This window comes from Schistocerca serialis, chromosome 11 (genome assembly GCF_023864345.2).
Source record: "Schistocerca serialis cubense isolate TAMUIC-IGC-003099 chromosome 11, iqSchSeri2.2, whole genome shotgun sequence".
NCBI classification, from domain to species: domain Eukaryota; kingdom Metazoa; phylum Arthropoda; class Insecta; order Orthoptera; family Acrididae; genus Schistocerca; species Schistocerca serialis.
Window position 1 is genome coordinate 3,105,526 of NC_064648.1, and position 14,781 is coordinate 3,120,306.

Sequence of the window (14,781 nt, forward strand, 5' to 3'; positions counted from 1 at the left end):
TTACAATTAACTATCATTTTTGCGTCGGATTCGAAAATCTAGACTCACAGGAGAACGACCATAAGGTGCCCGAGGCAGCAATAGACCCTTGGAGACAAGTCGGCTGGAGGACGATGTATTGGATCGCGACGCAATTTGAGTCTTCTATCGTCATTAGGAAGCGCTGAACGTTACAATTCACTATCATTTTTGCGTCGGATTCGAAAATCTAGACTCACAGGAGAAGGATCATATTGTGCCCGAGACAGCAATATCCCCTTGGAGACAAGTCGGCTGGAGGACGATGTATTGAATCTCGACGCAATTTGAGTGTTCCATCGGCATTAGGAGGCCCTGAACGTTACAATTAACTATCATTTTAGCGTCGGGTTCGAAAATCTAGACTCACAGGAGAACGACCATAAGGTGCCCGAGGCAGCAATAGACCCTTGGAGACAAGTCGGCTGGAGGACGATGTATTGAATCTCGACGCAATTTGAGAGTTCCATCGGCATTAGGAGGCCCTGAACGTTACAATTAACTATCATTTTAGCGTCGGGTTCGAAAATCTAGACTCACAGGAGAACGACCATAAGGTGCCCGAGGCAGCAATAGACCCTTGGAGACAAGTCGGCTGGAGGACGATGTATTGGATCGCGACGCAATTTGAGTCTTCTATCGTCATTAGGAGGCGCTGAACGTTACAATTCACTATCATTTTTGCGTCGGATTCGAAAATCTAGACTCACAGGAGAACGACCATAATGTGCCCGAGGCAGCAATAGACCCTTGGAGACAGGTCGGCTGGAGGACGATGTATTGGATCGCGACGCAATTTGAGTCTTCTATCGTCATTAGGAGGCGCTGAACGTTACAATTCACTATTATTTTTGCGTCGGATTCGAAAATCTATACTCACAGGAGAAGGACCATGTGGTGCCCGAGGCAGCGATATCCCCTTGGAGACAAGTAGGCTTGAGGCCGATGTATTGAATCTCGACGCAATTTGTGTGTTTCATCGTCATTAGAAGGCCCTGAACGTTACAATTAACTATCATTTTTGCGTCGGATTCGAAAATCTAGACTCACAGGACAACGACCATAAGGTGCCCGAGGCAGCAATAGACCCTTGGAGACAAGTCGGCTGGAGGCCGATGTATTGAATCTCGACATAATTTGAGTGTTCCATCGGCATTAGGAGGCCCTGAACGTTATAATTAACTATCATTTTTGCGTCGGATTCGATAATTAAACTCACAGGAGAACGACCATAAGGTGCCCGAGGCAGCAATAGACCCTTGGGGACAAGTCGGCTGGAGGCCGATGTATTGAATCTCGACGCAATTTGAGTGTTCCATCGTCATTACAAGGCCCTGAACGTTACAATTAACTATCATTTTTCCGTCGGATTCGAAAATCTAGACTCACAGGAGAACGACCATAAGGTGCCCGATGCAGCAATAGACCCTTGGAGACAAGTCGGCTGGAGGCCGATGTATTGAATCTCGACGCAATTTGAGGGTTCCATCGGCATTAGGAGGCCCTGAACGTTACAATTAACTATCAATTTTGCGTCGGGTTCGAAAATCTAGACTCACAGGCGAACGACCATAAGGTGCCCGAGGCAGCAATAGACCCTTGGAGACAAGTCGGCTGGAGGCCGATGTATTGAATCTCGACGCAATTTGAGTGTTCCATCGGCATTAGGAGGCCCTGAACGTTACAATTAACTATCATTTTAGCGTCGGGTTCGAAAATCTAGACTCACAGGAGAACGACCATAAGGTGCCCGAGGCAGCAATAGACCCTTGGAGACAAGTCGGCTGGAGGACGATGTATTGAATCTCGACGCAATTTGAGAGTTCCATCGTCATTAGGCGGCCCTGAACGTTACAATTAACTATCATTTTTGCGTCGGATTCGAAAATCTAGAATTACAAGAGAACGACCATAAAGTGCCCGAGGCAGCATTAGATCCTTGGAGACAAGTCGGCTGGAGGACGATGTATTGTATCTCGACGCAATTTGAGTGTTCCATCGTCATTAGAAGGCCCTGAACGTTACAATTAACTATCATTTTTGCGTCGGATTCGAAAATCTAGACTCACAGGAGAACGACCATAAGGTGCCCGAGGCAGCAATAGACCCTTGGAGACAAGTCGGCTGGAGGACGATGTATTGGATCGCGACGCAATTTGAGTCTTCTATCGTCATTAGGAAGCGCTGAACGTTACAATTCACTATCATTTTTGCGTCGGATTCGAAAATCTAGACTCACAGGAGAAGGATCATATTGTGCCCGAGACAGCAATATCCCCTTGGAGACAAGTCGGCTGGAGGACGATGTATTGAATCTCGACGCAATTTGAGTGTCCCATCGTCATTAGGAGGCCCTAAGCCTTACAATTAACTATCATTTTTGCGTCGGATTCGATAATCTAAACTCACAGGAGAACGACCATAAGGTGCCCGAGGCAGCAATAGACCCTTGGAGACAAGTCGGCTGGAGGACGATGTATTGGATCGCGACGCAATTTGAGTCTTCTATCGTCATTAGGAGGCGCTGAACGTTACAATTCACTATCATTTTTGCGTCGGATTCGAAAATCTAGACTCACAGGAGAACGACCATAATGTGCCCGAGGCAGCAATAGACCCTTGGAGACAAGTCGGCTGGAGGACGATGTATTGGATCGCGACGCAATTTGAGTCTTCTATCGTCATTAGGAGGCGCTGAACGTTACAATTCACTATTATTTTTGCGTCGGATTCGAAAATCTATACTCACAGGAGAAGGACCAAGTGGTGCCCGAGGCAGCGATATCCCCTTGGAGACAAGTAGGCTGGAGGCCGATGTATTGAATCTCGACGCAATTTGAGTGTTCCATCGTCATTAGAAGGCCCTGAACGTTACAATTAACTATCATTTTTGCGTCGGATTCGAAAATCTAGACTCACAGGACAACGACCATAAGGTGCCCGAGGCAGCAATAGACCCTTGGAGACAAGTCGGCTGGAGGCCGATGTATTGAATCTCGACGCAATTTGAGGGTTCCATCGGCATTAGGAGGCCCTGATCGTTATAATTAACGATCATTTTTGCGTCGGATTCGATAATCTAAACTCACAGGAGAACGACCATAAGGTGCCCGAGGCAGCAATAGACCCTTGGAGACAAGTCGGCTGGAGGCCGATGTATTGAATCTCGACGCAATTTCAGTGTTCCATCGGCATTAGGAGGCCCTGAACGTTACAATTAACTATCATTTTTGCGTCGGGTTCGAAAATCTAGACTCACAGGAGAACGACCATAAGGTGCCCGAGGCAGCAATAGACCCTTGGAGACAAGTCGGCTGGAGGCCGATGTATTGAATCTCGACGCAATTTGAGTGTTCCATCGGCATTAGGAGGCCCTGAGCGTTACAATTAACTATCATTTTTGCGTCGGATTCGAAAATCTAGACTCACAGGAGGACGACCATAAGGTGCCCGAGGCAGCAATAGACCCTTGGAGACAAGTCGGCTGGAGGACGATGTATTGGATCGCGAAGCAATTTGAGTCTTCTATCGTCATTAGGAGGCGCTGAACGTTACAATTCACTATCATTTTTGAGTCGGATTCGAAAATCTAGACTCACAGGAGAAGGACCATGTGGTGCCCGAGGCAGCGATATCCCCTTGGAGACAAGTAGGCTGGAGGCCGATGTATTGAATCTCGACGCAATTTGAGTGTTCCATCGGCATTAGGAGGCCCTGAACGTTATAATTAACGATCATTTTTGCGTCGGATTCGATAATCTAAACTCACAGGAGAACGACCATAAGGTGCCCGAGGCAGCAATAGACCCTTGGAGACAAGTCGGCTGGAGGCCGATGTATTGAATCTCGACGCAATTTGAGTCTTCTATCGTCATTAGGAGGCGCTGAACGTTACAATTCACTATCATTTTTGCGTCGGATTCGAAAATCTAGACTCACAGGAGAAGGACCATGTGGTGCCCGAGGCAGCGATATCCCCTTGGAGACAAGTAGGCTGGAGTCCGATGTATTGAATCTCGACGCAATTTGAGTGTTCCATCGTCATTAGGAGGCGCTGAACGTTACAATTCACTATCATTTTTGCGTCGGATTCGAAATTCTAGACTCACAGGACAACGACCATAAGGTGCCCGAGGCAGCAATAGACCCTTGGAGACAAGTCGGCTGGAGGCCGATGTATTGGATCGCGACGCAATTTGAGTCTTCTATCGTCATTAGGAGGCGCTGAACGTTACAATTCACTATCATTTTTGCGTCGGATTCGAAAATCTAGACTCACAGGAGAAGGATCATATTGTGCCCGAGACAGCAATATCCCCTTGGAGACAAGTCGGCTGGAGGACGATGTATTGAATCTCGACGCAATTTGAGTGTCCCATCGTCATTAGAAGGCCCTGAACGTTACAATTAACTATCATTTTTGCGTCGGATTCGATAATCTAACCTCACAGGAGAACGACCATAAGGTGCCCGAGGCAGCAATAGACCCTTGGAGACAAGTCGGCTGGAGGACGATGTATTGGATCGCGACGCAATTTGAGTCTTCTATCGTCATTAGGAGGCCCTGAACGTTACAATTAACTATCATTTTAGCGTCGGGTTCGAAAATCTAGACTCACAGGAGAACGACCATAAGGTGCCCGAGGCAGCAATAGACCCTTGGAGACAAGTCGGCTGGAGGCCGATGTATTGAATCTCGACGCAATTTGAGTGTTCCATCGGCATTAGAAGGCCCTGAACGTTACAATTAACTATCATTTTTGCGTCGGATTCGATAATCTAGACTCACAGGAGAAGGACCATGTGGTGCCCGAGGCAGCGATATCCCCTTGGAGACAAGTAGGCTGGAGGACGATGTATTGAATCTCGACGCAATTTGAGTGTCCCATCGTCATTAGGAGGCCCTAAACCTTACAATTAACTATCATTTTTGCGTCGGATTCGATAATCTAATCTCACAGGAGAACGACCATAAGGTGCCCGAGGCAGCAATAGACCCTTGGAGACAAGTCAGCTGGAGGACGATGTATTGGATCGCGACGCAATTTGAGTCTTCTATCGTCATTAGGAGGCGCTGAACGTTACAATTCACTATCATTTTTGCGTCGGATTCGAAAATCTAGACTCACAGGATAACGACCATAAGGTGCCCGAGGCAGCGATATCCCCTTGGAGACAAGTCCGCTGGAGGACGATGTATTGAATCTCGACGCAAATTGAGTGTTCCATCGGCATTAGGAGGCCCTGAACGTTATAATTAACTATCATTTTTGCGTCGGATTCGATAATCTAAACTCACAGGAGAACGACCATAAGGTGCCCGAGGCAGCAATAGACCCTTGGAGACAAGTCGGCTGGAGGACGATGTATTGAATCTCGACGCAATTTGAGTGTTCCATCGTCATTAGAAAGCCCTGAACGTTACAATTAACTATCATTTTTGCATCGGATTCGAAAATCTAGACTCACAGGACAACGACCATAAGGTGCCCGAGGCAGCAATAGACCCTTGGAGACAAGTCGGCTGGAGGCCGATGTATTGAATCTCGACGCAATTTGAGTGTTCCATCGTCTTTACAAGGCCCTGAACGTTACAATTAACTATCATTTTTGCGTCGGATTCGAAAATCTAGACTCACAGGAGAACGACCATAAGGTGCCCGAGGCAGCAATAGACATTTGGAGACAAGTCGGCTGGAGGACGATGTATTGGATCGCGACGCAATTTGAGGCTTCTATCGTCATTAGGAGGCGCTGAACGTTACAATTCACTATCATTTTTGCGTCGGATTCGAAAATCTAGACTCACAGGAAAAGGACCATGTGGTGCCCGAGGCAGCGATATCCCCTTGGAGACAAGTAGGCTGGAGGCCGATGTATTGAATCTCGACGCAATTTGAGTGTTCCATCGTCATTACAAGGCCATGAACGTTACAATTAACTATCATTTTTGCGTCGGATTCGAAAATCTAGACTCACAGGACAACGACCATAAGGTGCCCGAGGCAGCAATAGACCCTTGGAGACAAGTCGGCTGGAGGCCGATGTATTGAATCTCGACGCAATTTGAGTGTTCCATCGGCATTAGGAGGCCCTGAACGTTATAATTAACTATCATTTTGGCGTCGGATTCGATAATCTAAACTCACAGGAGAACGACCATAAGGTGCCCGAGGCAGCAATAGACCCTTGGAGACAAGTCGGCTGGAGGCCGATGTATTGAATCTCGACGCAATTTGAGTGTTCCATCGTCATTACAAGGCCCTGAACGTTACAATTAACTATCATTTTTGCGTCGGATTCGAAAATCTAGACTCACAGGAGAACGACCATAAGGTGCCCGAGGCAGCAATAGACCCTTGGAGACAAGTCGGCTGGAGGACGATGTATTGAATCTCGACGCAATTTGAGTGTTCCATCGTCATTAGAAGGCCCTGAACGTTACAATTAACTATCATTTTTGCGTCGGATTCGAAAATCTAGACTCACAGGACAACGTCCATAAGGTGCCCGAGGCAGCAATAGACCCTTGGAGACAAGTCGGCTGGAGGCCGATGTATTGAATCTCGACGCAATTTGAGGGTTCCATCGGCATTAGGAGGCCCTGATCGTTATAATTAACGATCATTTTTGCGTCGGATTCGATAATCTAAACTCACAGGAGAACGACCATAAGGTGCCCGAGGCAGCAATAGACCCTTGGAGACAAGTCGGCTGGAGGCCGATGTATTGAATCTCGACGCAATTTCAGTGTTCCATCGGCATTAGGAGGCCCTGAACGTTACAATTAACTATCATTTTTGCGTCGGGTTCGAAAATCTAGACTCACAGGAGAACGACCATAAGGTGCCCGAGGCAGCAATAGACCCTTGGAGACAAGTCGGCTGGAGGACGATGTATTGGATCGCGAAGCAATTTGAGTCTTCTATCGTCATTAGGAGGCGCTGAACGTTACAATTCACTATCATTTTTGAGTCGGATTCGAAAATCTAGACTCACAGGAGAAGGACCATGTGGTGCCCGAGGCAGCGATATCCCCTTGGAGACAAGTAGGCTGGAGGCCGATGTATTGAATCTCGACGCAATTTGAGTGTTCCATCGGCATTAGGAGGCCCTGAACGTTACAATTAACTATCATTTTTGCGTCGGGTTCGAAAATCTAGACTCACAGGAGAACGACCATAAGGTGCCCGAGGCAGCAATAGACCCTTGGAGACAAGTCGGCTGGAGGCCGATGTATTGAATCTCGACGCAATTTGAGTGTTCCATCGTCATTAGAAGGCCCTGAACGTTACAATTAACTATCATTTTTGCGTCGGATTCGAAAATCTAGACTCACAAGAGAACGACCATAAGGTGCCCGAGGCAGCAATAGACCCTTGGAGACAAGTCGGCTGGAGGACGATGTATTGGATCGCGACGCAATTTGAGTCTTCTATCGTCATTAGGAGGCGCTGAACGTTACAATTCACTATCATTTTTGCGTCGGATTCGAAAATCTAGACTCACAGGAGAAGGATCATATTGTGCCCGAGACGGCAATATCCCCTTGGAGACAAGTCGGCTGGAGGACGATGTATTGAATCTCGACGCAATTTGAGTGTCCCATCGTCATTAGGAGGCCCTAAGCCTTACAATTAACTATCATTTTTGCGTCGGATTCGATAATCTAAACTCACAGGAGAACGACCATAAGGTGCCCGAGGCAGCAATAGACCCTTGGAGACAAGTCGGCTGGAGGACGATGTATTGGATCGCGACGCAATTTGAGTCTTCTATCGTCATTAGGAGGCGCTGAACGTTACAATTCACTATCATTTTTGCGTCGGATTCGAAAATCTAGACTCACAGGAGAACGACCATAATGTGCCCGAGGCAGCAATAGACCCTTGGAGACAAGTCGGCTGGAGGACGAAGTATTGGATCGCGACGCAATTTGAGTCTTCTATCGTCATTAGGAGGCGCTGAACGTTACAATTCACTATCATTTTTGCGTCGGATTCGAAAATCTAGACTCACAGGACAACGACCATAAGGTGCCCGAGGCAGCAATAGACCCTTGGAGACAAGTCGGCTGGAGGCCGATGTATTGAATCTCGACGCAATTTGAGGGTTCCATCGGCATTAGGAGGCCCTGTTCGTTATAATTAACGATCATTTTTGCGTCGGATTCGATAATCTAAACTCACAGGAGAACGACCATAAGGTGCCCGAGGCAGCAATAGACCCTTGGAGACAAGTCGGCTGGAGGCCGATGTATTGAATCTCGACGCAATTTGAGTGTTCCATCGGCATTAGGAGGCCCTGAACGTTACAATTAACTATCATTTTTGCGTCGGGTTCGAAAATCTAGACTCACAGGAGAACGACCATAAGGTGCCCGAGGCAGCAATAGACCCTTGGAGACAAGTCGGCTGGAGGCCGATGTATTGAATCTCGACGCAATTTGAGTGTTCCATCGGCATTAGGAGGCCCTGAACGTTACAATTAACTATCATTTTTGCGTCGGATTCGAAAATCTAGACTCACAGGAGGACGACCATAAGGTGCCCGAGGCAGCAATAGACCCTTGGAGACAAGTCGGCTGGAGGACGATGTATTGGATCGCGAAGCAATTTGAGTCTTCTATCGTCATTAGGAGGCGCTGAACGTTACAATTCACTATCATTTTTGCGTCGGATTCGAAAATCTAGACTCACAGGAGAAGGACCATGTGGTGCCCGAGGCAGCGATATCCCCTTGGAGACACGTAGGCTGGAGGCCGATTTATTGAATCTCGACGCAATTTGAGTGTTCCATCGGCATTAGGAGGCCCTGAACGTTGTAATTAACTATCATTTTTGCGTCGGATTCGATAATCTAAACTCACAGGAGAACGACCATAAGGTGCCCGAGGCAGCAATAGACCCTTGGAGACAAGTCGGCTGGAGGACGATGTATTGAATCTCGACGCAATTTGAGTGTTCCATCGTCATTAGAAGGCCCTGAACGTTACAATTAACTATCATTTTTGCGTCGGATTCGAAAATCTAGACTCACAGGACAACGACCATAAGGTGCCCGAGGCAGCAATAGACCCTTGGAGACAAGTCGGCTGGAGGCCGATGTATTGAATCTCGACGCAATTTGAGTGTTCCATCGTCATTACAAGGCCCTGAACGTTACAATTAACTATCATTTTTGCGTCGGATTCGAAAATCTAGACTCACAGGAGAACGACCATAAGGTGCCCGAGGCAGCAATAGACCCTTGGAGACAAGTCGGCTGGAGGACGATGTATTGGATCGCGACGCAATTTGAGTCTTCTATCGTCATTAGGAGGCGCTGAACGTTACAATTCACTATCATTTTTGCGTCGGATTCGAAAATCTATACTCACAGGAGAAGGACCATGTGGTGCCCGAGGCAGCGATATCTCCTTGGAGACAAGTAGGCTGGAGGCCGATGTATTGAATCTCGACGCAATTTGAGTGTTCCATCGTCATTAGAAGGCCCTGAACGTTACAATTAACTATCATTTTTGCGTCGGATTCGAAAATCTAGACTCACAGGACAACGACCATAAGGTGCCCGAGGCAACAATAGACCCTTGGAGACAAGTCGGCTGGAGGCCGATGTATTGAATCTCGACGCAATTTGAGTGTTCCATCGGCATTAGGAGGCCCTGAAAGTTATAATTAACGATCATTTTTGCGTCGGATTCGATAATCTAAACTCACAGGAGAACGACCATAAGGTGCCCGAGGCAACAATAGACCCTTGGAGACAAGTCGGCTGGAGGCCGATGTATTGAATCTCGACGCAATTTGAGTGTTCCATCGGCATTAGGAGGCCCTGAACGTTACAATTAACTATCATTTTTGCGTCGGATTCGAAAATCTAGACTCACTGGAGAACGACCATAAGGTGCCCGAGGCAGCAATAGACCCTTGGAGACAAGTCGGCTGGAGGCCGATGTATTGAATCTCGACGCAATTTGAGTGTTCCATCGTCATTAGAAGGCCCTGAACGTTACAATTAACTATCATTTTTGCGTCGGATTCGAAAATCTAGACTCACAGGACAACGACCATAAGATGCCCGAGGCAGCAATAGACCCTTGGAGACAAGTCGGCTGGAGGCCGATGTATTGAATCTCGACGCAATTTGAGTGTTCCATCGTCACTACAAGACCCTGAACGTTACAATTAACTATCATTTTTGCGTCGGATTCGAAAATCTAGACTCACAGGAGAACGACCATAAGGTGCCCGAGGCAGCAATAGACCCTTGGAGACAAGTCGGCTGGAGGACGATGTATTGAATCTCGACGCAATTTGAGTGTTCCATCGTCATTACAAGGCCCTGAACGTTACAATTAACTATCATTTTTGCGTCGGATTCGAAAATCTAGACTCACAGGAGAACGACCATAAGGTGCCCGAGGCAGCAATAGACCCTTGGAGACAAGTCGGCTGGAGGACGATGTATTGGATCGCGACGCAATTTGAGTCTTCTATCGTCATTAGGAGAAGCTGAACGTTACAATTCACTATCATTTTTGCGTCGGATTCGAAAATCTAGACTCACAGGAGTAGGACCATGTGGTGCCCGAGGCAGCGATATCCCCTTGGAGACAAGTAGGCTGGAGGCCGATGTATTGAATCTCGACGCAATTTGAGTGTTCCATCGTCATTAGAAGGCCCTGAACGTTACAATTAACTATCATTTTTGCGTCGGATTCGAAAATCTAGACTCACAGGACAACGACCATAAGGTGCCCGAGGCAGCAATAGACCCTTGGAGACAAGTCGGCCGGAGGCCGATGTATTGAATCTCGACATAATTTGAGTGTTCCATCGGCGTTAGGAGGCCCTGAACGTTATAATTAACTATCATTTTTGCGTCGGATTCGATAATTAAACTCACAGGAGAACGACCATAAGGTGCCCGAGGCAGCAATAGACCCTTGGAGACAAGTCGGCTGGAGGCCGATGTATTGAATCTCGACGCAATTTGAGTGTTCCATCGGCATTAGGAGGCCCTGAACGTTACAATTAACTATCATTTTAGCGTCGGGTTCGAAAATCTAGACTCACAGGAGAACGACCATAAGGTGCCCGAGGCAGCAATAGACCCTTGGAGACAAGTCGGCTGGAGGACGATGTATTGAATCTCGACGCAATTTGAGAGTTCCATCGTCATTAGGCGGCCCTGAACGTTACAATTAACTATCATTTTTGCGTCGGATTCGAAAATCTAGAATTACAAGAGAACGACCATAAAGTGCCCGAGGCAGCATTAGATCCTTGGAGACAAGTCGGCTGGAGGACGATGTATTGTATCTCGACGCAATTTGAGTGTTCCATCGTCATTAGAAGGCCCTGAACGTTACAATTAACTATCATTTTTGCGTCGGATTCGAAAATCTAGACTCACAGGAGAACGACCATAAGGTGCCCGAGGCAGCAATAGACCCTTGGAGACAAGTCGGCTGGAGGACGATGTATTGGATCGCGACGCAATTTGAGTTTTCTATCGTCATTAGGAGGCGCTGAACGTTACAATTCACTATCATTTTTGCGTCGGATTCGAAAATCTAGACTCACAGGAGAAGGATCATATTGTGCCCGAGACAGCAATATCCCCTTGGAGACAAGTCGGCTGGAGGACGATGTATTGAATCTCGACGCAATTTGTGTGTCCCATCGTCATTAGGAGGCCCTAAGCCTTACAATTAACTATCATTTTTGCGTCGGATTCGATAATCTAAACTCACAGGAGAACGACCATAAGGTGCCCGAGGCAGCAATAGACCCTTGGAGACAAGTCGGCCGGAGGACGATGTATTGGATCGCGACGCAATTTGAGTCTTCTATCGTCATTAGGAGGCGCTGAACGTTACAACTCACTATCATTTTTGCGTCGGATTCGAAAATCTAGACTCACAGGAGAACGACCATAATGTGCCCGAGGCAGCAATAGACCCTTGGAGACAAGTCGGCTGGAGGACGATGTATTGGATCGCGACGCAATTTGAGTCTTCTATCGTCATTAGGAGGCGCTGAACGTTACAATTCACTATTATTTTTGCGTCGGATTCGAAAATCTATACTCACAGGAGAAGGACCATGTGGTGCCCGAGGCAGCGATATCCCCTTGGAGACAAGTAGGCTGGAGGCCGATGTATTGAATCTCGACGCAATTTGAGTGTTCCATCGTCATTAGAAGGCCCTGAACGTTACAATTAACTATCATTTTTGCGTCGGATTCGAAAATCTAGACTCACAGGACAACGACCATAAGGTGCCCGAGGCAGCAATAGACCCTTGGAGACAAGTCGGCTGGAGGCCGATGTATTGAATCTCGACGCAATTTGAGGGTTCCATCGGCATTAGGAGGCCCTGATCGTTATAATTAACGATCATTTTTGCGTCGGATTCGATAATCTAAACTCACAGGAGAACGACCATAAGGTGCCCGAGGCAGCAATAGACCCTTGGAGACAAGTCGGCTGGAGGCCGATGTATTGAATCTCGACGCAATTTGAGTGTTCCATCGGCATTAGGAGGCCCTGAACGTTACAATTAACTATCATTTTTGCGTCGGGTTCGAAAATCTAGCCTCACAGGAGAACGACCATAAGGTGCCCGAGGCAGCAATAGACCCCTGGAGACAAGTCGGCTGGAGGCCGATGTATTGAATCTCGACGCAATTTGAGTGTTCCATCGTCATTACAAGGCCCTGAACGTTACAATTAACTATCATTTTTGCGTCGGATTCGAAAATCTAGACTCACAGGAGAACGACCATAAGGTGCCCGAGGCAGCAATAGACCCTTGGAGACAAGTCGGCTGGAGGACGATGTATTGAATCTCGACGCAATTTGAGTGTTCCATCGTCATTAGAAGGCCCTGAACGTTACAATTAACTATCATTTTTGCGTCGGATTCGAAAATCTAGACTCACAGGACAACGACCATAAGGTGCCCGAGGCAGCAATAGACCCTTGGAGACAAGTCGGCTGGAGGCCGATGTATTGAATCTCGACGCAATTTGAGTGTTCCATCGTCATTACAAGGCCCTGAACGTTACAATTAACTATCATTTTTGCGTCGGATTCGAAAATCTAGACTCACAGGAGAACGACCATAAGGTGCCCGAGGCAGCGATAGACCCTTGGAGACAAGTCGGCTGGAGGACGATGTATTGGATCGCGACGCAATTTGAGTCTTCTATCGTCATTAGGAGGCTCTGAACGTTACAATTCACTATCATTTTTGCGTCGGATTCGAAAATCTAGACTCACAGGAGAAGGACCATGTGGTGCCCGAGGCAGCGGTATCCCCTTGGAGACAAGTAGGCTGGAGGCCGATGTATTGAATCTCGACGCAATTTGAGTGTTCCATCGTCATTAGAAGGCCCTGAACGTTACAATTAACTATCATTTTTGCGTCGGATTCGAAAATCTAGACTCACAGGACAACGACCATAAGGTGCCCGAGGCAGCAATAGACCCTTGGAGACAAGTCGGCTGGAGGCCGATGTATTGAATCTCGACATAATTTGAGTGTTCCATCGGCATTAGGAGGCCCTGAACGTTATAATTAACTATCATTTTTGCGTCGGATTCGATAATTAAACTCACAGGAGAACGACCATAAGGTGCCCGAGGCAGCAATAGACCCTTGGAGACAAGTCGGCTGGAGGCCGATGTATTGAATCTCGACGCAATTTGAGTGTTCCATCGTCATTACAAGGCCCTGAACGTTACAATTAACTATCATTTTTCCGTCGGATTCGAAAATCTAGACTCACAGGAGAACGACCATAAGGTGCCCGATGCAGCAATAGACCCTTGGAGACAAGTCGGCTGGAGGCCGATGTATTGAATCTCGACGCAATTTGAGTGTTCCATCGGCATTAGGAGGCCCTGAACGTTACAATTAACTATCATTTTTGCGTCGGGTTCGAAAATCTAGACTCACAGGAGAACGACCATAAGGTGCCCGAGGCAGCAATAGACCCTTGGAGACAAGTCGGCTGGAGGCCGATGTATTGAATCTCGACGCAATTTGAGTGTTCCATCGTCATTAGAAGGCCCTGAACGTTACAATTAACTATCATTTTTGCGTCGGATTCGAAAATCTAGACTCACAAGAGAACGACCATAAGGTGCCCGAGGCAGCAATAGACCCTTGGAGACAAGTCGGCTGGAGGACGATGTATTGGATCGCGACGCAATTTGAGTCTTCTATCGTCATTAGGAGGCGCTGAACGTTACAATTCACTATCATTTTTGCGTCGGATTCGAAAATCTAGACTCACAGGAGAAGGATCATATTGTGCCCGAGACGGCAATATCCCCTTGGAGACAAGTCGGCTGGAGGACGATGTATTGAATCTCGACGCAATTTGAGTGTCCCATCGTCATTAGGAGGCCCTAAGCCTTACAATTAACTATCATTTTTGCGTCGGATTCGATAATCTAAACTCACAGGAGAACGACCATAAGGTGCCCGAGGCAGCAATAGACCCTTGGAGACAAGTCGGCTGGAGGACGATGTATTGGATCGCGACGCAATTTGAGTCTTCTATCGTCATTAGGAGGCGCTGAACGTTACAATTCACTATCATTTTTGCGTCGGATTCGAAAATCTAGACTCACAGGAGAACGACCATAATGTGCCCGAGGCAGCAATAGACCCTTGGAGACAAGTCGGCTGGAGGACGATGTATTGGATCGCGACGCAATTTGAGTCTTCTATCGTCATTAGGAGGCGC